The sequence below is a fragment of the Natator depressus genome, chromosome 7, assembly GCF_965152275.1.
Source record: "Natator depressus isolate rNatDep1 chromosome 7, rNatDep2.hap1, whole genome shotgun sequence".
Taxonomy (NCBI): domain Eukaryota; kingdom Metazoa; phylum Chordata; order Testudines; family Cheloniidae; genus Natator; species Natator depressus.
This window is the reverse complement of record NC_134240.1, coordinates 66,563,950-66,590,921: the sequence shown is the minus strand read 5'-3', so window position 1 is coordinate 66,590,921 and position 26,972 is coordinate 66,563,950. Positions and strand designations below refer to the sequence as shown.

The following is a 26,972-nucleotide window of genomic DNA, read 5'->3' as shown; positions in this document are numbered from 1 at the left end:
TGGGAAAAAATGCACGATATGTTCAAGGGAGACCTCAGTGGGACTACTGTGGAGTTTCAAAGGCTGATTTGATGAAATGAGCAATTCAGCAGCTCCACACTAAGACTCTTTAAAAATGATCCACAGTAGGTCCCAACTATGTTAGCACAGTTGGTAGTGACTGAAAGTTGTAATTCGATGGCTGTTTGGCAATCTATGTTCTCAACATCATCATACCACCGGGACACCCACATTTTCAGGAAAGGCCAAGGACCGAATGAGCTTGGAGCCTGAACTGGTTTTCAGCCGTGGATGTCGTTCCTCCAAATCAGCCCAGCGGTATGACAGAGGAGCAACACAAAAACGTCTGCACCTATGCCACTGCACATTTTGGGACATTTGCAGGACCACGGTCTCTAGCACCATTCACCAGCATTAAGTCAGAGGAAATCACAGGCAAAGGAAAGAAAACATCTGTATGCTTATTTTTAAGGGGAACTTTGCATTAGGATTCCAGATGAGTAGGAAAAGGGATAATATATTAAATAGCATGATATGGAGCAGCCAATCATCATCAGCTCGATTGCTATATCCACAGAAGAGTCCAGCTTTTAACTCCAAAAATCCTGTGCTATTTGTATCATTATTATGCAGCTGAACATTTGTTTCCCAATCATTCAGTTCTGTGCTCTTTGGGAGTTCACCCCTGCAGATTTGGGGGATTACATTAATGCGCATTAGGGAACTTTTAATGAATACCAGCATAGTCCACGAGAGCCAGCTGTTTTGCAACACATTGGAGTGCCCTAAAATGTATACTCCTCAAGTACAGAGTATAGCACCATGTAGACAAGCTCTTGGTTTATTAAAAAGTCTCTAAATACGTACTGGGGGACAACAAAGACCAAAGCCTTTAACAGTGTCTGTACAAGCTTCTAACTTCCCCACCCAGTGTCAAAACGTAAACAGAAATGGAATTAGTTGACAAGCAGCCCTGACTGATCATTTTCCTTTTGTAGCACCTCGGTAGTTCATTTTGAAATGCTTCTTGTACTTCCATTGTCAAAAATGTTTTTTTGACTATACACACATTATTACACTTGCTTTGAGATGCACTGTAAGAACAAGATGTTTGCATAAAGAAAACATCTTCAACTGACATCAAATTAGGTCTATGAGCTCTTGGAATAGATGATTCAATTGAACTGTTATGATATAATCATAATATTTTCTATACAGTCGTCATTTGAAGAATAGATAAAAAAGCCTCCATACAAATATCATGGATGTTCTTCAGAGTTCAATTACTCCTCAGAGGTTTAGAATATTCTATTTTAAAAGGGCATATGTCCAACACAGCCCAAACCTTGCAAAATTTCAGCCTTTAATATTTAGCCTTTGTGTCTTAATTACTCTGAGTAGGTTTTTTTCAAAGAGTCAAACAGTACTAAAATAACCTTGCCCTTTTCTTTGGTATGAAAACACAAACACAGGAAAAAGCAGTCATATTTAAGTTGTCTAAAAAAAGAAAAGAAACATTCCTAACCATGATAGCAATTTGTATTACAAACCACCGCCTTGTTTACAGTTTATAAGGTTGGGCCTTAGAGAATGTAGCAGCCACCCTCTGTGGCCTAAGGGTTCAGGCATTCTCTCCACCTAGCTCGGGGAAATAAAAAAAGAGAAATACAGAAGCCTTTCGAAACCTCAATTGCAAATACTTGTATTTCTGTTCCAGAGACTGCAAAAGAAGGGGAAAAAAACAACAACAATACCTAGCTCTTAAGGAGACAGACTCACACACACTAGGATGGAAAAGCCCAGTGGCTCTCAATCTTTCCAGACTACTGTACCCTTTTCAGGAGTCTGATTTGTCTTGTGTACCTTCAAGTTCCACCTCATTTAAAAATTTACTTGCTTACAAAAAAATCAGACAAAAAATACAAAAAAAGTGTCACAGCACACTATTACTGAAAAGTTGCTTCCTTACTCATTTTACCACATAAATTATAAAATAAACTGGAATACAAATATTGTACTTATATTTCACTGTATAGTATACAAAGTAGTACAAACAAGTCTGTATGAATTTTAGTTTATATTGACTTCGCTACTGCTTTTTATGTAGCCTCTTATAAAATTAGGCAAATACCTAGATGAGTTGGTGTGCCCCCTGGAAGACCTCTGCTTAGCCCTGGTTGAGAACTACTGGCTGGAAGAGACCTTTGAAGCTGTATTTGTGAAACATATGCAGTATAGATATATGAATATATATGCTCTGTAAGAAGCTAGCTAGATTTGGCAAGACCAAGCACAAAGCACAGTTAAAAATCAGTCAACAGTTTGTTTTTAATGGAGACTAGTGTAACAACATTCACTACATACTTAACTCCCTCAGGTGCTGAATTGTCCAGGAAGTCAATATGCAAAGTACTGTATCCAGTAGTCATACTTTGACAATGTGCTTTGTTCATTAATGACGGCAAAAAGTTAGTGCTGTGCCTCACCTAATTCCTCACAGGGACCATGTTAACTGTATTTAAATAAAAAATCCATGCGTTCCACAGTAATTAAAATTTTACTAAAACTGTCAAAGGGTAGTTAAAAGAAAGTAACGCTTTGTCTACACTAGAAAATTAGGTCAGCTTAACTACATCAGTCAGGGGTGAGAAAAAATCCCCACTGTAGACAGCACTACACTGTTTTCTTCCATCGACTTAGCTACAGCCTCTTGGGGAAGTAGATTACTTACACCGACTGGAGAACCCCTCCTGCTGCTGTAGCTAGGGTCTACACTAAACCCCATCTCAACCCCAGCACATGTTGAATCAACAAAACAATTTTGAAAAAGAACACGGTCAATTTACATCTTTAACATAAAAACACTTGGCAGAATTCAATTTTTTTAAATAATTTTAACAGATATTGATGTTTATTTTTAAAACTTTTTTATTTTATCAATTTAAATTTTAACAGTTGTATGAAATTATGCCTGGGACACAACTATTTAATGACAGACATTAAGATTCAAAAAGTTAAAGTTTTATTAACCATTAAAACACAAATTGTCAACATCACATGCCAGAATATAGATCTGCTTAAGTCAACATATTCTGTTTTCACGATCCATTTGCTCATCCATTTGTAAAGCGCCAAAAGTCTAAATTATTGGATTTTGACTCTATCAAGCTCCGAAGCCGCATTTTTCTTACTTCGCTATCTGTAAACATTGTTAGTTTGTGTGTATGTGATGAAATCAACATTTACCAATACAATCCTTTTAAGCGTAAACATTCCATTTCTGAGACTGTCTCCTTTCTATATCATCTCCAGATTTTTAACATTAGTATGAAAGAATGAAAGAAAGAACGTACGAAAGAAAGAATTGTTCCATCAATTTTAAGAGTCTTTTCAACAATGGAAAAACTGGCTGACTTTACAGGGGTCCAGCCCTGTATCCAAAGTTATCCAAAGTTCTGTCAAAGGTAGCGGATAACTTGGAACTTGTAACTATCCCAGGTACAATATTTTCAGACAAAATGTGATTTTCAGGCTGGAAGTGTCCCTTTATAAACAACACAGTGCAGGCTGAACAATGCTATTAAAGATCAGCCCAAACCAAAACCTGCTTCCCGCAGCTCCCATTGGCCGGGAACAGCGAACTGCGGCCACTGGCAGCTGCAGGCGGCCATGCAAAAATACACAAACTGTCTCACGGCCCACCAGCGGATTACCCTGATGGGCTGCGTGCGGCCCATGGGCCGCAGGTTGCCCACCACTGCTCTAATGGAACCATCTAAAACTGCCTCAAAACTCCCTTGAACTTTAAGGAAGTTGGATCTGGACTTTGTACCAAGGACCATCTTCCTTGGCTGTTCAGTGGCTTCAGTGAGAGAATGTAGTATCACAATCCAATGCCTAGCTGAGAAGACTAAATCTGAACGTTTTGGAATTTTTTAGGAATCAAAAAAAGTCTGTTTGGGGTCTGTTCCACAGTGGGAGATTCAAACCTGGGTCTACCAGACCCCAAGCAAGAACTCCCAACCACTGGGCTAACACCAACACGCCACTACCTCTTTTTTTTTTTTTTTTTTTTTTTTAAATACAACAATCAGTGCAGTTTCAGATCCACTGGGACTGCATTTTTCAGTCTAAAACTATTTGCCTAAACATTTTTACCCAGCTCTAGATAGACATTGGTGTAGACAGGGCTCTAGTATTTTTACCACCATGAAACAAAAGCCTGTTCAGACCAAGTTGTCATAATACCTGAGCCCCAGCTACACCAATTGTTTAGTACTAGTGCAGCTGCCGCACGGCTGGCTTCTGCAGTAATATGGATGCAAATTCTCTTAGGGTAGATGCACCAGAGACCAGCTTCACAGCTTGCAGCAGATATCTACTGCTTGGATACCCAAATCACATGCGATTCCTCCCTTTTAAAAGGCAGATAAATTGTTGACAGAACTAGCTCTGTATCAATGGTCAGAGGAAGCTTTATAAAAATCAATGGTCAGAGGAAGCTTTATAAAAATCAAAGGGCAGAATCCAGAATTAAGACTGGAAGCAATACATTGTAAATATTTACTGCTGACCTTTTCACTACTTATATACCTGGAGCACGACAGGATATTTCACCCTGGCATCTGCCAGAAGGGAAATACAATATTTGCATAATATCAGAAGCTGAAAAATACCATAAGGTCTCTGTTGTTCAGGTCAACAGCCAACCATTTAGCTGAGATGCTGGGGCCAATAGCGGTGTTCTACCATAATGAAAAAGGACTACCTCCATCAACGCTATTCATTATAAAAGGTGTGTGAAGGCAATCACCTAAGCATCAGTACACTACTTATTAGTTCTACCTGTGCATTCTATCCCTATATAATTTCTGTATATTGTAGAAAATCTAGCAGGCTCGGTTTTGAGAACCCTGCTGTTTTAGTATCAAACTTCAGATATTTGCCAGTACATTTGAATCATCATTGTTATTCTGATGACACTGAGTTCCAATATTCTCTTTCACAGGTCCTCTCTGTGCTATTGTGTCTCACCCAAGTCCAGAGCCAGATGTTAAATCGTTTTCTTCAGCTGAGCAGTGACAAAGCTGAGTTTATTGCAGGTGACCTCCTTGCATATTTGTGGTGACATTGCCTCTAGGTAGGCCCCATGAATAAGGCTACATTTTAGCCACGGGTATTTTTATTAAAAGTCATGGAAAAATTCATGAGCCCATGACCTATCCAAGACTTACTAAAAATACCCGACTAAAACTGTGGGGGGTGGGGGGGAAGGAAGAGGGGGCGAGTCATGGCTCGGGGGGGGGTGCTGCTGCAGGTCCTGGGGAGGGGGGCACAGGTGCTGGGTGGGGAGTCGCTGCCCGGGATGGGAGCAGGGGGGAGCGCAGGTGCTTGGGATGGGTTGGGCATGGGCGGGGGGGCTGAGCCTTGCTCCTTACCCAGCTCCCTAGCTCCACGTGCTGCCTCCGCTCCGCTCCAAGCCCTGGTTCTTCAGCTCCCATCGGCTGGGAGCCGCGGGCAATAGGAACTGCGGGGGCAGGGCTTGGCTGCCGGCAGAGGCAGCACGCGGAGCTAGGGGAGCTGAGGGAGGGGAGCCTCCCACCCCCGGTAAGCAGCAGCCCCAACCCCAAGGCCTGAGCCCCCCCACATCCAAACTCCTGCTGCTGGGGCGCAGGAGGCCCCCCGGGACTGCCCCAGCAGCAGCCAGTGCAACTGACCCCGGTGCTGCCGGGGCTGCTCAGGTGGCTCCTGAGCCAGCCGCATGGGGCTGCTGCAGAAGTCACGGAATTTGTGACTTCCGTGACAAACACGGAGCCTGATCCATGAACTACTAAGTGACTCCTTTGCCTCCAGATTTGCCACAGGGTTCTGCTCCACCGCCTAAATTTAAATTTTTTAAAAACTACATTTCTAGTGCTTATGGTTGTGCTGAAAAACCTTCCCAGTATATTCTGTCTGCAAACAGCTTAGCGCAATAACTGAAAGAGGGGCAAACTACTACCCTCACTTGTTACGGGGACATTAACTCTGAAATATAAGCGACAAAACGTTTAAACTGCTTCTTTTCTTACCTTAACATCTAACTTTTATGCTTATTTTACAAGCCCAAGTTGCCTTTCGAGGTGTCCAAAGCCAAAGGTGTCCCCTAACCAGTGGTCAAGACTTCATCTTTTCCCCATATAGGTATACAACACAGTTAAGCACCCACAATGCATAGCGTTACATTGGGTGTATAAAGTGACTCAGTGAGAATGAAGGTCTAGGAATAGTGTAAAACTGATGTGATTTGATATGAAAATAAATAACAGAAGGGAAAGAGCAGTGGTTGTATTACTCACTTTCAGATTTAATTCAAGATAAGTCTACAGCTATGAATTAGCTGGCACGGACACAGGATTTCCTATATGCAGCACCAAGAAGTCATACTAAAAAGAGTACATGGGGCCTTGCCTTTAGAGTCAGCAGCCCTGTTAATATCACAGCTACTGTCGCATCTGGCCAACATCTTTGGTCATATCTGTATTCTGACCAGAACTTTTCTCTTGCCATCTCTGGATCATAATTACATTTCATCCCATGCTGCCTCTTTCCCATGCTACCAGATGGTTTAGAAGTTGCATTTACAGTAACTTGCTGATTTATGAACTAGTAAATAAAATATTCTGTAGGCTTGAGCTCAGGCAAAGAATCGCTGCGTGGATTCTTATGCTAACTCTGCTTTTCCCCAACTATTTTTCTAACACAGTCATTTCACTGGCTTCCCCTTAAATACTACATACAGAGCTGCTTTGACAACTTAAAATGATTTTTTTGAAACCACATCTCTGGATAGGGTTTAGATAGTTTTGACACCATGATGCTGGCAGACCAGGTAGCTCACATCAAGGTCCCCATGTCTCAAATGAACACTGAAATACATAGCTGGAATCCATCTGACTCACCTGTGTGTTAGTATTATTAAAATAGGTATTAGAATTCTAAGCAAATGTTTAGTGTTCAAATGTTATGAAATGCTTGTAAATTGCTGCATGCATTCATGTCATAATATCTGTATCCCATGTTATACGTAGGGCTGTCGCTTAATCGCAGTTAACTCCTGCAATTAACTAAAAAATAATCGCGATTAACAATGTGATTAAAACTGTGATTAAACAATAATAGAATACCAATTGAAATTTATTAAATATTTTTGGATGTTTTTCTACAATTTTCAAATATATTGATTTCAATTACAACACAGAATACAGAAAGTGTACAGTGCTCACTTTATATTTTTTTATTACAAATATTTGCACTGTAAAAATGATAAAAGAAATAGTATATTTCAATTCACCTCATACACCTCATACTGTAGTGCAATCTCTTTACGGTGAAAGTGCAACTTAAAATTTTTTTTTGTTTGTTACATAACTGCACTCAAAAAAAAAAAAAAAAATGTAAAAACTTTAGAGCCTACGAATCCAGTCAGTTCTACTTCTTGTTCAGCCAATTGCTAAGACAAAAAAGTTTGTTTTTATTTACGGGAGATAATGCTGCCCGCTTCTTATTTACAATGTCACCTGAAAGTGAGAACAGGCGTTTGCATGGCACTTTTGTAGCATTTCAAGGTATTTATGTGCCAGATGTGTTAAACATTTGTATGCCCCTTCAGGCTTCAACCACCATTTCAGAGGACACACTTCCATGCTGATGCCACTCATTTAAAAAAATATATATATATATGTATTAAATTTGTGACAACTCCTTGGGGAAGAATTGTATGTCTGCTGCTCTGTTTTACTCACATTCTGCCAAATATTTCATGTTATAGCAGTCTCGGATGATGATGATCTAGCACATGCTGTTCGTTTTAAGAACACTGTCACTGCAGATTTGACAAAACTCAAAGCTTGCTACAGCACTCAACACAAGGTTTAAGAATCTGAAGTGCCTTCCAAAATCTGAGAGGGACGAGTTGTGGAGCATGCTTTCAGAAGTCTTAAAAGAGCAACACTCCGATGCAGAAACTACAGAACCCGAACCACCAAAAAAAAAAAAAAATCAACCTTCTGCTGGTGGCATCTGACTGCTGTGGATCGTTATTAAGCAGAATCCATTATCAGCATGGACGCATGTCCTCTGGCACGGGGGCTGAAGCATGTAAATATCCTGCAATGCTGGCTACAACAGTACCATGCGAACGCCTGTTCTCACTTTCAGGTGACGTTGTAAATAAGTGGGCAGCAGGATCTCCCGTAAATATAAACAAACATATTTGTCTTAGCAACTGGCTGAACAAGAAGGAGAACTGAGTGGACTCGTAGGCTCTAATATTTTGCTTTTTTTTTTTTAAACAGTAATTTTTTGTACATAATTCTATATTTGTAAGTTCAACTTTCATGATAAAGAGATTGCACTACAGTACTTGTATGAGGTGAATTGAAAAATACTATTTATTTTGTTTTTTACAGTGCAAAAATTTGTAAGCAAAAATAGATGTAAAATGAGCACTATACACTTTCTATTCTGTGTTGTAACTGAAATCAATATTTGAAAATGTAGACATCCAAAAATAAATAAATGTTGTTCTATTATTTAAGTAACAGTGCAATTAATCACACGATTAATCGTGATTAATTTTTTTTAATCGTTTGACAGCCCTAGTTATAAGGCAATACTGAAGTGTTTGTAACTGTAAGTCGCCAGACAAAAGAGAAGCATTGAGTGTGACATATTAGCTTCCAGCAGGAGACGTTATCTCCTGCCCAAGAAAAGAAGGCCACCACCACCAGACGAACTATTGTGGAACATCAGAGGACAAAAGACTTTGTTGACTGCTCCTCCTTCCCCACCAGGAGAGGTATAAGTGAATTCCTCCCAACAGCTGAATTTGCAGATGGTGGGAAGGAATCAAAAGCCCTAGCAAGGATGACGAAAGCTTATGCTCAAATAAATTGGTTAGTCTCTAAGGTGCCACAAGTACTCCTTTTCTTTTTGCGAATACAGACTAACACGGCTGTTACTCTGAAAAATGTATCTTTTATGCTGCTTGAACTCTGAAGGGCAAAGATTATTAAGCATAAACAAAAGAGTACCTGTGCTTACTCTAGGTTAGTGCTAAAGAACGTAGAAAGTTTGCTTATTATAGAAGTGTCTATTACTTTTGGAAACTTAAGATCAGAACCCATGTGTTTTTATCTATGTTTACCTGCTTTAACCTTGTAAATAACACTTATTTCCTTTTCCTAGTTAGTAACTCTTTACACAGTTTATTACAAGTTTGGCTACAAGCATTGTTTTTGGTGATATATCTAAGGTACAACTGACCTGGGGTAAGGGACTGGTCCTTTGGGACTGGGAGTAATCTGAATATTGTTGTGATTTTTGGTATAGGGGACCATCTATCACAAGATAGATCAGAGTACCCCAGGGGACTGTCTATGACTCCATGTTAAGGCTGGTATAGTGCTGGAGGAATTTACACTTGATAATTGGCTAGTGAAATCTAAGTATAGAACTCAGAACGAATTTGAGGTTTGTGCCCTGGTTCTTAACAGTCTGCCCTGAGGTTGGTACCTATGCTCTTAAGCCACTGCAGGCATGACAGGCTCTCATGATGCAGGACTTCTGGTGACTACTAGGTATAGGATTAGCAGGTGGGATTTCCAAAAGAACCTCAATGAGTCTGGGAACTCTGCCTTGCTCAATAAGGAGCTAGATATGAGGCCAAGTTCTCTGCTAGCATAACCCCACTGTAAACAGAGAAAACAACCTTATAGGTATTTTAAGGCGTGGTTTAAGGACATTTATTTCTGATGGCTTACCCAATGGCAGTTGTATTTATATATTTTATGGGTTGAGGGAAAGAGCCGCCATGCATACTCTCATGTCTGTTTTTCCCAATGCAGTTTCCCCTCACTTCCTGAAGCATCACTTGCAATTCCTCCTTGAGACACTAGATCCATCCCCTATATGCTCCACCTCATGGCAGGGATTCCCATTCATTCGACAGTTTGTTTCTCTGGCTATGTTTACATTTGAGCTGCAATATGTGTCTCAGCTCAGACAGAGGTACCCACGTTAGTGCCTAAAGTTAGCTGCGTGTCCACAGGAGCATGGGTGAGAGCTTAGGCTTGCCACCCCAGGACATGGCCAGGTGGTCGGGAAGGTTTGTACTCCAGGCCAAGTGGCCGCCTGTGCCACCAATGGACACACCACTATGTTTAGCGCTACGCAAACTGCTAATCGCACCTCCCAGCATGAATAAGAACATAGAACACAAGAATGGCCACACTGGCTCAGACCAATGATCCATCTAGCCCAATATCCTGTCTTCTGACAGTGGCAAATGCCAGGTGCTTCAGAGGAAATGAACAGAACAGGTAATCATGAAGTGATCTATCCCCTGTCACCCACTCTCAGCTTCTGGCAAACAATGGCTAGGGACACCATCCCTGCCCATCTTGGCTAATAGCCATTGATGGATTTATCCTCCATGAATATCTAGTTCTTTTCTGAACCCTGTTACGGTCTTGATCTTCACAACATCCTCTGGCAAGGTGTTCCACAGGTTGACTGTACATTGTGTGAAAAAAATACTTCCTTTTGTTTGTTTTAAACCTGCAGCCTATTAATTTCATTTGGTGGCCTCCAGTTCTCGTGTTATGAGAAGGAGTAACTAACACTTCCTTATTTATTTTCTCCACACCAGTCATGATTTTATCAGATCATATATCCCCACTTAGTCGCCTTCCCCCCCCCGATGAAAAGTCCCAGTCATATTAATTTCTCCTCATATGGCAGACACTAAACCCATACCCCTAATAATTTCTGTTGCCCTTTTCTGAACCTTTTCCAATTCCAATATATCTTTTTTGAGATGGGGTAACCACATCTCCACACAGTATTCAAGATGGGGAAGTACCATGGATTTATATAGAGGCAATATGATATTTTCTGTCTTATCTATCCAATTCCAAACATTCTGTTCACTTGACTGCCGCTGCACACGGAGTGGATGTTTTCAGAGAACTATCCACAACGACTCCAGGATCTCCTTCTTGAGCGGTAACAGCTAATTTAAACCCCATCATTTTATATGTACAGTTGGGATTATGTTTTCCAATGTGCATTACTTTGTATTTATCAACATTGAATTTCATCTGCCATTTTGTTGCCCAGTGACCCAGTTTTGAGAGATCCTTTTGTAGAGCTTCACAGTCTGCCTGGGACTTAACTATCTTGAGAAGTTTTGTATCATCTGCAAATTTTGCCACCTCGTCGTTCATCCCTTTTTCCAGATCATTTATGAATATATTGACTCGGTCTGGGCCCAGTACAGACTCCTGGGGAACACTACTATTTACTTCTCTCCATTCTGAAAGCTGACCATTTATCCCTACCCTTTGTTTCCTATCTTTTAACCAGGTTTCAGAGTAACAGCCGTGTTAGTCTGTATTCGCAAAAAGAAAAGGAGTACTTGTGGCACCTTAGAGACTAACCAATTTATTTGAGCATGAGCTTTCGTGAGCTACAGCTCACTTCATCCGATGAAGTGAGCTGTAGCTCACGAAAGCTCATGCTCAAATAAACTGGTTAGTCTCTAAGGTGCCACAAGTACTCCTTTTCTTTTAACCAGTTACCAATCCATGAGAGGACCTTCCCTCTTATCCCATGACTGCTTACTTTGCTCAATAGCCTTTGATGAGGGACCTTGTCAAAGGCTTTATAAAAACTGAAATATACTGTATTCACTGGATCCCCCTTGTCCACGTGCTTGTTGACCCCCCTCAAATTCTAGTATATTGGTGAGGCATGATTTCCCTTTACAAAAACTTTCTATCTTCCTCTCTAGGATTTAACTTCCACTTTTTAAAGGATGTCTTTTTGCCTCTCACTGCTTCTTTCACTTTGTTGTTTAGCCAAAGTGATACTTGTTTGGGTCTATTGCTAGGTTTTTTAATTTGGGGTATACTTTTAAATTGAGCCTCTATTATGGTGTCATTTAAAAGTTTCCATGCAGCTAGCAGGGATTTTACTTTTGGTGTTGTACCTTTTAATTTCTGTTTAACTAACGTCCTCATTTTTGTGTAGTTCCCCTTTCTGAAATTAAATGCAACACACCTAAGAAGAGCAAGTGATGTGACAACATTGTGGATGGAAATTCAGGTGAAGAGGAAACACTTTCAGCTGACTAAAAGGCACATTTAAAACCTAAGTAATATTTAACAATATATTTCAAGAAGAAAAGGAGTACTTGTGGCACCTTAGAGACTAACCAATTTATTTGAGCATAAGCTTTCAATATTTCAAGAAGGTTATTTGTATTAGCCACTCTCCTGAAGCTTACCAGGAAGCAACCACATGGCATCACGCTATTGCCTACTGCCCAAAAGAAGCGTAGGAAAATGTGTGCATAGGGAGGGATGTAAATATGGAAGTTTATACTTCTCCCCTCCCCCCATATACATACCGCTCCTGTCCTTTTAGTAGTAGTCACTGAGCAGTGCAATTGACACGTATTGCCATTGCAGCCCTGCCTGTGACCCCCATTGTGCTAGGTGCTGCACGGCACAGAAGGACATTCCCTGCCCCGACAGCCCCTGCGCCCCCCCGAGTTTGCGGTCCAATCGCAGCAGCCCCCCCCCCCCCGTCAAGCTACACCAGAAACCCTGGGTACGCTCCAGCCAAGGGGCCGGAGTCTGACTAGCTCTGCCCGGCTGCAGCTCCCCGGGCTTTCAGCGGGTGGGAGTTTCCCTCGCTTCTGGCTGCCGGGAGATCGGCCTGGGGCCGGGGCGCCAGGGTGTGTCGGGGCTGGGCGCGCCGCAGAAGAAGGGGGCGAGGAGCTGGGGGAGGGGGAAGGGTCCCACCCAGCCCCGTCCAGGTGCCACGGGCGCTCCTGCGCCGCTCCCCGCTGTCGCCCCCTCGCCTGCCAGCCGCCTGCGCGCCTCGCCTGGCCCAGCCACTCCTGAAGCCCGGGCTCCTACCTGCGGGACGCGGGGCTCCCCGGAAACTGAGGCGGCCGCTCGTCCTGTGGGCCGAGGCGCTCTAGGGGAGGAGCCGCAGCTGCTTACAAGAGCTCTTCCTCCTTCCCCCGCTGTGAGTAGAGCAGGGCCCCGGGCGGGGAGGAGAGAGACTTTCACTCGCCCGCAGCCCCACGCCCCCGCCCGCGCGATGGAAAACGTGACAGCGCGCCCCTGGTCCCAGCGGGCTGCTCCGCTCGGAAAATGCAGGTGTGGCTCGCTCCGTGCTCCGGAGAGCTTCGCTGGGCCCCGGGCGAGCTCCAGCACCAGCCCCTCCCGCTGCCATCCAGCCAGGGGGCTGCCCAGGCAGCGGCGCGTGGGGTTCCCCGGGCTGGGCGGGTCAGTGTTACAAAGGGTTAGCACGGGTGTCTGGGTGGGGCTTGAAAAAAAATCACCCCACATGGACTACGTAACTACCCTATGACCTGCATGTGGAGTCAGGGGGTCTCCCACGTACTGGGCTTCCTTTCCACTGTCACTAAACCGAAAAGGAAACTGACGGAATATTTGATGCCATTTTTTTCTTGCAACATCCTTTTGACTAACTCTCAGCTGATTGAACCCTCCCCAACCTCGGTGAAGTCACCCTGAGGTTGCACAGACTGTAGGTCAGAACAGCATTTGGGTCAGGCTTTTTAATAGCCCTTTAGACGTGGAGGAGCCAGCCCCTCCCTCACTAAGTCACCACTCCACTGCTGTCCTTTCGCACCCACATTAATAATTATTCTTTATAGTGCCCCAGTATCTAGGGACCCCAGCCGTGGATCAGGACTAAGCTTCTGTACAAGCACAGAACAAAGACTGGCCCTGCTCCAAAGAGGTTAGTACATAGAAGCAATGGTGTGGTAGTCTCAGGCTATACATTTTGTTTAGAAAATATTGCGCTGAGGACATGGTTATTTTGAAAACACCTCTTACATTTACACCCTCCCTTTCATCCAGCAAGTAGCTACTTTCCACACAACCGCCCTGATTATCCCTTCTGCTTCCATTCAGATTATAAAGGTGAGAACATGTCAATGATGGGGGGAGGGGGGGAGAGGGACGGGCATCAAAAGATGCTGGAACAAGGATTTTAAGGCTAGGTGTGTAATCGCGATGATCAGATCTGATCACCTGCCTAGCACGCCTCAGAGAACTTCACCGGTAAACTCTGCAGCAAACCCCTCAAACCTGTTTGAACTACAGCATATATTGCATCTCATTATGCCTTTTTTCTTCTAGATTAAGGCCATATCTACACTAGTACATATGTAAGCAAAACTTTTGTCTCTTGGGGGTGTGAAAAAAGACACACCCCGGAGCACCATAAGTGTGCTTAACCCAGCAAAAGTGTGCACAGCACTATGTCAGTGGGAGACACTCTCCTGCCAACATAGCTACAGCCGCTGGTTGAGCTGGTGTTGTTATGTCAGCTGGAGAGCTCTATCCCATTGGCATAACGTGGCTACAGGAGTGCTCTTGCAGCAGCAGATCTGTATCGGTATAGCTTGTAAATGTAGACATGACCTCAAGAGCTGTCTATTATCAGTAATCTTTATCCCATGTAGGTAGTTGTAGAGCATAATGCAGTCACTTCTTCACCTTCTCTTGGTGAAACTAAATAGATTGAGTCAGGGGACTGGATGATATGCATCCAAAGAGTTCTGAAGGAATTTAAGAATGAAGTAGCTGAACCGCTATCAAAAATCTGCAATATCTCCTTAACATCAGCTAATGTATTAGAGAGTAGGGAATGTTGTGCTTACGTTCATAAGTGGTGCTGAGGATGATCCTGGGTGCTACAAGCCCATCAACCTTACTTCACTACGAGGAAAACTGTTTGCCATGATCATTTAAAATAGAATTATTAGACACCTGGGTGAAAATGATATGATAAAGGCAAGGCAACACAGCTTCTGTTAAAGAAAATCGTGACTTTCCCTTCAATCTACTAGAATTCTTTGAGAGCATCAACAAATCAGTGAATGAAGGTAAACTGGTTGACAATTTTTTTGAGCTTGCATGAAGCATTTGACAAAGTCCCTCACAAGAGGCTACTACCGAAACAAAATAGTAATGGAGTAAGAATTAAAGTAATGGGTTAGAAACAAGCCAAGAGAGACAACAGAGTACACATAAATGTTCAGTTTTTCACAGGCCAAAGTGGGTAGTCTAAAGTTCTATCCAGGGACTGCTCATGGTGAAGATTTATAAACCATCTGGAAGAAGGAAAGAACTGCAATGCATCCAACTTTGCAGATGAGACAACATTATTTAGGTTCATCAAAAACAGTGAAGACTAAAGGAACTTCAGAGGGCCTAACAAAATTAGTTGAATGGGTAGCATGGGGGACAAGTGAATGGTGATGCACATTGGAAGGAATCATTTAAACTATACCTTCATATTGCTGGGATCTATATGAACTGTACCACTTATGCACGTATGGACCAAGGGAAATGTGGAAGTACCATGTGATAGGAGCAGAATGGCTTAGGAAGTATGTAGTAACATGAACCATTCCCTGTATGAATTCTAACTGGGCTGGAGCATCAATATCACTGCTCCAGAGACCAGGAGATGAAGCTAAGTAGCTGGCAGAATGAAAAGGGGGCATGTGTTTGCACAATGGCAGAGAGCAAAGAAAAGAAAAGCTCAGGGACCTTTGGGGAAGCAAGAATCCCAAAACATAGAGGGTACAGACTCCAGGGAGAATAAGTAAGTTGTTAGAGGACAGACTGGGCGTTATGAACATGGAGAGCAAGGTAGCTAAGCCTGCAAGCCATTCTAGGGTTGGTTTAAATGTTCAGTGCAACATCTGGCTTTAGATATAACCAAATAATAATACTTAGCTCTTATATATTACTTATCAGTAGATCTCACAGCACTTTAACAAAGGGTAGATATCATGACAGTATTTACACTTACACTAAAGCTCATGGTTTATTCTGGTGCATATCTCTCCTGTCATTGGTTTCTCAAATTTAACCATTTTTAAAAGCAACCAGTTTCTGAAGGACTGTCACAATCTCCAAACTGGAAACAATTAATGTAAAAGGTATACTATGAAGGAGATCACTTAGACCTCACTAGTTATTCTTATGCTGTAAATTCATCCACTATAAAAATGTCTATGCAGCACTCCAACCGTGAGAAGATTTTTAAGTCTCTAGGGTATCTGAAAACATAGGGGGTTTAGAAAGGAAAGGTATTTATTTTTCCTGGAGTTTGTTGTCTGGAAACCTTCCTGCATCCATTTACCTTACTGACTCTCCAATTTCAAAATCCATCTGAAGATACATAACCAAACTATTCTACTTGGCTATAGATCCTAATTCCTCTCCCACCTTGTAACTGCAGGCTAGAGTATGGAGCCTTTACTCACTCCAGTGAATACCTACTCATGAAAGTTGTGCCACTGACTTTAGTCCTGGTCTCCAAAATCTGACCCTGTATTATATAACTCTGTAAAGCATGCTGAGATGCATTTTCTGGAGAAGGTGCTATTGAGAATGTAATTGTTATACCTGTTTTACTTTTTCATCAGTAAAATTCTCCTGGGATTTAAAAGAATGGAAAATTTCATATTGGCCTTTTCACTGGAAACAGTTATTTCTAACTAAGTGTCTCAGTAGAAATCTTTTCTGTATGCATGCATGCATTCTTTAAAGGTGAGCAAGACTGATCTCATGGAAATCCAAATATTTAGAAAGTCAAACCAAAAAAATAAATAATGCAGAGAATTCTCCAGTTAAAATTTCTTTTGTCAAAGTCCCAGTTTAAGAAACATTGCTGACTAGATGTAGATGCAATTCAACCTTTCTGCATATTACTAGCAAAAAATAAATTAAAAACACCAAAAGACACCAACTCAGCTTTACAACTGAGACTTTAAAGTCAAACCATCCACAGTTAGAGTTTCTAAATCACCCTTAACTCTGCCCCCTTTGTATATATGCACAAAAATGGGTTATTTCACTGAGGGTGAAATTCATCTTTGTGCAGTGGGCTCATCCATGCCACTTATGCTACATAGTTGGGCTGTACTGGTCGGAGCTATGGGAGGAGTTTGTGCACAGCAGAGCCTTTGTCTGTGGATAAGTTTCTTCTGCAGGCCCAAATGAGGAGTAAAACATATCAGAAGGGCCACAGTGTCCACAGTTATGTGAGGTGTTATCACTGAGGAGTAAGTGGTGTGACAGTACTATGGCCAATAGTCTAGCCTATGAACTAGAGCTGCAGCCATGGAGGTGCTACACTGCAGGGCTATGCTGTGGGCCGCATTTGGCCACCCATCCACTCTTCACAATGTGGCTAACATATATTCATCCCATACAATGTGAGCCTACATTGAATGTGCAATAATTCCACACACAACATCTATGATGAAGTTAAGACCACTGGGTGACTGGTGGTAAGCTTTTAGCATGAGTATAGGAACTTCTATTCTTTTTTTTTATATGATTTCTCTGTAATGCTTTCATTGTAAGAATAAAGTGTTTACTTATAAAGAACTGTGTGGTAACTTGTGATTACTGGCAATTATAGCTGTTCATAGTTTTCAAAGAGAAAGCAAAGCACAGAGGCTGGCAGTCGGGCTTGCTGGGTATATCATAGTGTACGCAAGGAACTGTGCTGCCTGAAAAAAACCCAGTGAGGAGTGAAAGAGACATGAGACAAGAGAGGAGACAACTGAGGAGCCAGGAGCTTAGAGGCTGCCCTTTGTTGGAACACAGAAGGGGAAATACAGGTGTGGTTTCCCTGAACTGTGGCAGGTTCTATAGTAACACAAATAATAACAAGCCACATAGCATTTATGCTGAATGACACCACATGCCATGATGCCCAGTTGTCATGGAAGATTGTACACAGAAGGGCTAAGTTAAGGTTACTGTGAGAAAGTCTCATTTCATTTGACCCTCCTTTTCCACAGAAGAAGAGACTGAGAACGGAACACTTCTCAGACCTAGTACTTACTTCCCCTCCTTTTTCATTAGAAGTCATTTTGAGCAGACCCCAACAAAGCTGAAAAAAGAAAATGTAGGTCAACAGTCCTGGTCTTAGCCCAGTTCCTACATCACAGTGTCCAATAATCTAACTGGCATCCTCTTGATAAGGATTCAATGGGCATGTAGACCGAAGCCTCGTCCACCCGAGAAAGTTTGATTTAAACTCATCTTTAAACCAGTGCAACCCCTTGGGAACACTCTTATTCCAGTTTAAGGAGTGACTTATTTTGGTTTAGCTTAACCCTGTTCCCAACTGACTAAAGCTAAACCACTATAAACCAATCTTAAACCACAGTAAGAGTTTCCACACATGGCTTTGCACTGGTTTAAAATCATACTAAGTTAAACTGGTGCAGACAAGCCCTTGCTGCCACCACACCCAGACTGTCAAACTTCAGGTACGTTGGCCAGGCAATAGGAGGGAACTTGCAGTAGTGCGTTCTGTACTGTATCTGTTCCAAGCCCAGTCCTGCTTGCCTTGAAATCAATGGCAAATTTCCATTGACTTAATTAGGAGTATGATTCGGCAGTCCTCGGTGGATAGAGAGTGGGATTCAGTCTCTACAGTTGTCCATCAATCACCTCTCACTAGCACAATATTCACAAACAGGAACTGGGGTGGCTACGGCAGTCTATGGCATAACTCTGGACAAGGAAACCATTGTAGGATGAGCTCACTAACTGCCCTTTTCATATAGGCAGGGAGTGAGGCATTTGGTTAATGCATTTCATTTCTGGACATCTCCCCCAAAGAATGCTACCCTCTGAGTACAGGCTCCTTTGATATAAAATTGTCCCTAATAGTGTGTTTGTATAACTGTAACTCATTGGGTCTGCCATTTGGAGCTGCTGCACTACAGTGTTCAATTTCTTTTTCTACCTAGTTTATTTGCTGCCTATGGCAACATTTGGGGGAGGGGGCCATTAAACTACCTAAGGAGCCGTAAGAGCTGCATGGGGAGTTTGAATCAACTGGTAAACAGTTACAATGAGATTTTCTCATTGTGCTGGAGACATGGGAAACACAGTGTTACTAGAGCCTTGTGAGATGCAGCAGTGTTAAGGCCAGATCCAGGGTCCAGTCAAGTCAATAGGAATCTCACCATTGAAACTGTAAGGATGTTTGCGATTTCCCCGCCCAGTTTGGTTTGAAATCAGTAGGTCTGAGGTCTGAACATAGCCCTAAAACAGAAAGAGTTCAGTTGAAAGCAGGGTTAGATTAAGGCAAAGGCCATATTGGCTTGTGGCTAGGGCCCCAGATGCTGGAGTCATTCTGAGTATAATGCAGCTAAGTTTGTTAATGCTCAAAAAGCAGTATGTTACCTTCCTATTGTGTTGTATATAGTTCAGGGTAGTGATGCTCTGGCTTTTCATTCTGTGGGTCACTTAGTAAGGCTTGGCTCCTCCATCTCAACTTCAACTACGCAAACACCTTGTTGTATGGTCCTTAAAATACTTTACTCAGCAGACTAGTAGGATAGAATTCAACAGCCCACTGCAAATCCAATGAGCTGTCTGTACATGTTTTTCCCCCCTTGCTCCTCCTCCTTCTTCCCTAGCTCTCAGATCTGATGTCACATCAATAAAGGGCCCATGAACGGTAACCACCTATCAATGAAAAGCCCTTGATTTTCTCCTGATCTAAAGAAAAAACCCAAAATACTAAAGAAGAATTACTCCTGGGGGATTTCTGCATCACTGCGTATGTGCAGAATTCATGTCCCTGGCAGATTTCTTTGCTTTCCCACAGAAGAATGACTTCTGATGGGGAAGCAAAGGGAAGCTGCAAGAGTGGTCATGTACCCCTTTCTGGCAATGCAGGCAGGTTGGTTTGGATGTCCGGAGCAGCTGGTAGAAACATAAATCACTGCCGGGGGGGGGGGGGGGGATGTTGGGCAGTTGTGCGTGTGAGAGTGCAACATTTGGTCCCTCTTGCTCACTATTGTGGCACACTCAGCATGATGGGGCTGGGTTTCAGGCTGTTTCTGAGGAGGAAGGAGTAGGTCAGGCTCTGTCCCCTCAGGCAGAACAGAATGTATATTTCTGGGGGAATTCTGCACCACTGCGCAATGCAGAATTTTGCAGAAATTAACATGCATGCAGAATTTCCTTTCCCTCACAGAAATGGACTGCAGTGCTGCTAGCTGCCACTAAGGGCCACTGGACCCAACAGAACCCAACTCACACATAGAAGATACTGCTAGGGGAGAGAGACAGAGCTAGAGGGTTCCTGGCAACTGCAGTTCCCAGCGTGCCCTGAGGGAAGAAGAGTGTGGTGCACAGGAAACTGCATGTAAGCCTGGTACCAAGCATCAGGCTGTTTCTCACTCTGGATCCGTGGGTGGGAAGGGTGCAGGTCTCTGGGCTGGGGGGGCACAGCTGGGCTCTGGAAGGAGGAGGGGGGTATGGGTATCTAGGCAATGGCTATGGCTGGGCTCAGGGTGGGAGATGAGGTGCAGGTATCTGGGTCGGGGCAGCCCCTCGGCTGGGCTCTGGGTGTACTGGCGGGGTGGGGGGGGGGGGGTTGTGGGTGTCTGGCCCCTGGCTGGGCTTAGGTGGGGAAAGGGGCAGAGAAACAGTAACTGGATTGTCATTGGGGTTTCTTTAACTCTCTACTCCTGCAGGAATTTTTGTGTGTGTCTATATTTTTACAGACACACTTGCTGACAGATATTTTGAAATAAATTACCAAAATAATTGAAACTGGTGTGATTATGTAGTGTTATTTTGACAAATAAAATGGCTGAATTTTGCAGAATTTTAAAATAGTGTGCAGAATTTTTTATTTTTTAGCACAGATTTTTCATTTTTTTTTCACGCAGAATGCCCCCAGGAGTAAAGAATGCTGCATCTCTAAATTCAGAGCAATTAATGTCATAGTCTGGCATCACTATCAATATGCTCAAATAAATTTGTTAGTCTCTAAGGTGCCACAAGTCCTCCTTTTCTTTTTGCGGATACAGACTAACACGGCTGCTACTCTGAAACCTATCAATAGAGCGACACTGTCACAATCACGGTCCTGAGGTAATTTAAGTGTACTGATAAGGAACAGAATAATTGTTCCAGCATTATGAACCAAATCCTGTTCCCATGCTGTCTGACCATTCACTTCAGTGGGATCAGGAGTTGGTGCCAGTGACATATTTCTACCAGTCCATAGCACTCTCCTCCTACTTTTCTCTCCATTTAGTACTTTTGAGTTGGTCTGTTTAGAAAAGGGGCAAAGTGTAGTCTGCAAAGGGATAATGTTAGCTCAACCATGAGTATATAAGAATATTTAATTACATAAAGAATGGAAATATTTTCCAAAAGGAAAGTGTGCAAATCACTGTGTTATGGAGCCAGAATTGACTTTTACATCAAGGTATGTGCCTGCTTACTTCAGAGTTTGTTTAACTGAAAAGCAAGGTATTTACCAAGACTCCTGCCAAAGCCCCCCTTCCTTTTGTTCACTCTTGGCCGCATTCACTTTACAACTCTCAAGGTAAAACAAAGTCAAGATCTGCAACTGGAACCTCTTATGTTTGTGTAACACCCTTCATCCCAAAAGGATCGGAATCACATCACCACTCAACCTCAGCTCCCTCTAGGGTAAAATGTGGCTGACAGCAGTACCACATAGTCGTTTAGATAAGGAAGGGACAAATGCTAGAATATAGGGAGTAGAGCTGGCTGTATGTATACATATATAATGTCAATTATGAATTAAAAAAAACCAAACACACCCAACATTGGAATTAAAAAGCGAAGTTTTTAAGCTGGTTTTTCAACCAGCTCCAAAAAGGAGCCTTCTGCTGAAATGGAACCAGCTCTGCAGTAGATACAGACGCAATTCTGCATCAGCAACATTTGTAACAGTTTGGGAGGGGAAAACTCAAAGGTACTTACTTTCTCCAGTTGGAAACTACAGGAGTTCAGGGATTCAGATTATAGTTCTCAAACTGGAACAAAAACCCTGAACCTGCACTCTCCTACACCTTGTATAGTCATTTACCCCTGTGCAAAAAGAGTACAAAGTGGGTGTAATATGCTACCATTCTGTTTTATTAGCATTTTACACCCATTGGTATAAACAGCACAAGGTGTAAGGCAGGTCCGGGACTTATTACAAGGTGTTTTGCTTTGATAAGGGCTATAAGATCTTTAATGACCAGAAGTAATCAGGATCTTCATTTTTCAATGTCATCTGGACTATTGCCCCTAACATTATGCCAGGGTACTGGGTCAATACGGATTCAAAGGGAAGAATCAGAAACACCATTTCCTGCAGCACCTGCATTTTCCTGGAAGCTCTCCCAACCTTCATGTGCAGCCTTATTCCTTCCCCTCACCAGACCATGCGTATGCATGCTGGGACTGGGCAATGGAAACTGCTAGGTAACAGTAATAGCACCATATCACACACACCTGTGATTTCACAGCTGCAGTCTTCCTTTCTTTTTCCATGGAAGCATACACTGCTTCACTTGCCTACATTTTGCAGCACTTTCACCTGTCCTGCTGCACATTCAGGTGCTGAAAAGCTCAAAGATAAGATGCCCAACAGTTTACTCATTAAAAAGAAACCAAAACCCACCACAAAATAGAATTAAAAGGCTTGGGAATTCTGGGCCATTGTCAATAAATCCAGGAGCTACACAAAGTCTATGTCTGAGACAGGAAGGCTGTATCTAGGGGTTAGGCCACCAGCCTAAGATATGGGAGATCTAGATTCAAGTCCCTGCTCTGCCAAAGACTTCCCGTGTGACCTTGTGCAGTTCATTTTGCCTCTCTGTGCCATAGTTTTATCAATACCAATAATAGTACTTCCCCCATCTTACAGGGCTGTTGGGAGGATAAATACCTGGCAGACTGTGCAGTGCTCAGATACTATGGTAACGGGCAAGGTACACACCTAATAGTTTTAGATAGCAGTATACGAAACATTCTTATAGAACAGGAGCCATGAAAGCTTCCTAAAAGTGGGGGGTCACTGGCACCCGAACTGTGGACTTGCCCCTATGCTGTCCCTTCCCCCAAGGGCCCCCCCAACCCCGCTCTGACCAACTGCTCGCCCTTAAGGCCAGTAAAAAAAAGTGATGGAGCCATGGCCCTCTGGTCCCGCCCGTTCCGGCGCCCTGTTACAGAATTCTTGCTGCAAAGCCTTATTCTGCACATACATTAGCTTTCTCTCCGAACAGGCAATCAACCATGAGACTTTGGCCTCCAGGGCTGTCATTCTGGCACCTTTCACCATCCCTAAAATTCACTCAAATATTAGAGAGGAGTTAATTAGACACTTCCATCTAGGCAGCATATATATGCAAAAAAAAAAAATCTATCTGTGAGAAGCAGATTAAGGGTTTTAAAGAAGCTAATTTATTAAGATTTAACAGATGGAAGTGCTGCCTGTTTCCATTTAATTAATATGAACATCTCCATTCAAAAGCATATTTCATTCAAATCCAAGTGTTACAATGGGTTGCATAGTGTTTTACTACTTTACCGGACATTATCCAGCTTTTGCTGCTGACTTCACACTCGGCATCTTGAACTATCCCTAGAAGGGACTGGCTCACCCTCTCCTGTTTTGATTGCTCTACAATTTCCCTTAGCAACTGCTGCCAGCTGAACTTTTCCTGTTATTGCTCCTTATGCAACTCACTTGGCTCTTCTGCCTAAGGCCATAGGTTCTGCATAATCACATTCAGTCCTGAAATCTAATCTAGTTACATTTGTAAACCTGTTATCTGAACCTCTACCTTATCCCAATCCCTTCCTTGCATCCCACATATCTCATGCTGGGGGACTAGGAAGGGATTTGGATAATGCAGCAGTTAGGATATTAGAACAGAGACCCCCAGCCAGGATTGTGAAGAGGTTGAGCCCCCCAGCCATAGGGGTGGCCCCCTGCTGCCGAATAGTCCCCGAGGCAGTGCAGGAAACCCTCTGCAGCCCCATGTCCCTGCCGGGCGCAAGGTGCAGGGAAGGCTGTGGTCCTGGGGGGGAGCAGAGTCCTGGCCAGGGGTCCCTTCCCTGCTCTGCCCCGCACCTTATGCCTGCAGAGATTTGGTATAACTAACTGAGTGAGGGGGGCTGAGCAGAGACCTCCCACCAAACTGCGAGGGGGAGGAGGGCAAGCCCCTGGCCAGGCGGTGGGGGAGGCCACCTTGCTGTTCAATGGCTCCTGCCGTCTTGATTATCTGGAGTCCCAATTATTCAATAAAATCCATGTCCCCCAACCTAGTTGGATAATTGAGAGTATACTGTGCCTTTAATTTTCAAATTGCACTGTGCAATTTCTGGGGGGGAAATGAGCAGGTGAGTATAGCAGAAGGACCAGGCTGGTACTGGCCTGAATGCCCAGCCATTTCTACAGATTTTATATTGGCAATTCATGCAATTTTATCAGGAGTCTCGTGATAGTTGGTGTTTTTCTTAAAGCCCCAACTCCTGGAGTCTCCTGATGGAAGCTGAAATTTTCAGCTTCCATTTTAAAACAGACATTTCTAATTCCAGAGGCAACCTTGCCTAAAGGTTAAATAAACAGAAGATAAACATAAAGAATCCCAAATTTATTATTTTTAAAAATCTCATGCACTTGGGGGGGGCTCACTTGAAAGCTTGGGGTTGAAGGTACTGGATGCAGAAGTAGTCATTAGTTATTAGAGAACCTTCAGCTGATCCCATTTATCTGAATGGGGTGTTAACACTGAAGGCTAATGGTAGTCTTCAATATTGTTAACTATTTTATTGCCATCATTTTAACCAAAATGCTACCCCAGGTTTGTGAGTGGGGCTTGGGTTTAACAGGTGGAGTTTAACAAGAAGATTAAACTCTTTTTCCCATCTGACTCTTAGATATGGATAGTGAACTGACCTCCAAGCACCTCTTGCTATCCTATCATACAATAAGGATTTTAAGAATCGGGTCAAGAGTTGAGCACAGGATTTCCTTTTCTTCAGCGAACCCTCTGTTCACTGGGCTGTGCTCCCCGGGCTGTGCATGTAATGTGGGAGTCTGCTTGTGCTTTGCTGAACTGTAGCGTTGTGTTTCAACAGCCTTGCAAGTTCAGGAACAGGATATTTCACCAGCAGCAGATTGCTGGAAAGGAATGTGCTGAGCAAAAGGGAAGACACTTTCCCCCAGCACCTTCCCTATGTCAGCATGAGTCTCTGCTGAAGCGGAAGTAGGGTGTGCTGCTCTAGGCTGATAGCAGGTAGCTCTGGCAATGGTATTAGATTTCCTCCTGTCACATAAAAATTTCTCCACAACCTATAGTGCATGCTGTTTACTACTGGCATGGGAAACGCCATGCATATTTAAAAAAACAAAACTGGACTAAAGGATAAAATATAATTCAAACCAGTTGTTGTACAACTTGTGATGCCCTCAGTTTACCCCATGTTACACTCCTGGAATCTGATCCCGGAAGCTTTTGAGGGCTTCACTGACCTCAATAGGAGCTGAGGGTACTCAACACCTTGCAGAACCGTGCCCTTAAATTACAGCATATTTCTATGGGCACAATACTAGAAACAATTTAGAGTATGTTTTATTGCCACAGAAGTAGCACAGTGTTCCCATAACTTGGCCCTGACTTCCCTCAAGAGTCCTTGCCACATTCAAAGGAAAACGGTGGCATTTTCCATGCAGTTCCCCAAAAGCCTCTTCACCCACCTACTCTACTCCAAGACTCACGCTAAGCAAGGAAACCATTGCCTTTCATATTGTCACATTGTGCCCAGCTAGCTGCACTAGCATTAATCTAATGAATCAGTTATGCATCTGTAGCCGAGATGCTGCCGCTTAACAGTGAGTTGTCTTATTAGAGCAAATCTTACTTGAGAATCACAAGGTGCTTTAGAGCCATTACTTCATGTCTGAGGCACAGAGCTGAAGAGACTTAAAGGCTATTGAGCCTAGTTAAGCTAAGTCAATTTTAAAACTGGTGGGAGGCAAAGTGCAGGCCTGGGTTTAGATGGTTTAATGCAGCATGGCTCATCTTTACTAAACCAATTTTAAATACCTTTATATATATACTGGGTCTTGAAGCCAGTTCAGGAAAAACAAATCAGGCTGCCTTAAACCAGGTCTTCACTGCAGCTCTAAATGATTTAAACCAGTTTAGAACCAGATAGAAAGTTTCCTCATTGAGGGCTTGGCTACACTTGCGAGTTAGAGCGCATTAAAGCATCCCCTGGCGCCCTAGCTCACTACCCGTCCACACTGGCAAGGCACGTAGAGCGTTCTGACTCCATGGCTAGAGCACTCCTGACACTCCACCTCGGCGAGAAGATTAACGCTTGTTTGCCTTGGCTGAAACCGGGGGTCAGTGTGAACGAGGTGTTGCATTACTGAGCTCTGATCAGCCTCCGGAAATCTCCCATAATCCCCTTAAGTGAAGTGGCCATTCTTCTCATTGTTTTGGAATCGCTGCAGGAATGCGGATATGCCCTTTGAAAGCTCCGTTTCCGGTAGCCGGCTGCTTATCTGCTCCGAGACAAAGCAACCATTACCGTGGAATGCTGTGTGTGAGAGAGAGAGAGAGAGAGGCGCGGGAGGATGGCGGGGGGTCTGCTACTGTCTGATCTTACAAGACAGCATGCTGACATGCTCTCAGCCCCCCCAAAACCCACTCTCTCTCCCCCCACATGCACACAACACACTCCCTGTCACACTCCACCTCACCCCCCATACCACAATGCACTGCTCTCTGAGGCCATTGCAAGAGCTGCTAATGTGGCCATGCCAGTGCGCTTGTAGCTGTCAGTGTGGACAGAATGCAGCACTTTCCCTACTGCGCTCTACGAAAACTCAAAGCGCTCTACATCTGCAAGTGTAGCCATGCCCTGAGTCAGTAGTGGATCACCCTGAGTTTCTCCACTCAACTCTACCTACAAGATAACAATCTGTCCTTCTATCCTGGCACAGGACAATCACTGAATGACAACCATCACCAGGGGGAAAAGATACAATGGAAATACCTAAAGGCTGGT

The 26,972-nt window shown here is 43.3% G+C and overlaps 1 protein-coding gene across 1 annotated transcript in view; it reads right to left on the bottom strand.

Annotated features, from left to right (window-relative positions):
* Positions 1 to 13,323, bottom strand: part of ANXA11 (annexin A11) — a 56,626-nt gene extending 43,303 nt beyond the window's left edge. The window contains exon 1 of the mRNA XM_074958679.1: positions 12,966 to 13,323. The gene's annotated coding sequence lies outside the window, so the exon portion shown is untranslated. The remainder of the gene's footprint in view (positions 1 to 12,965) is intronic.
* Between the last annotated feature and the right edge of the window lie 13,649 nt (positions 13,324 to 26,972).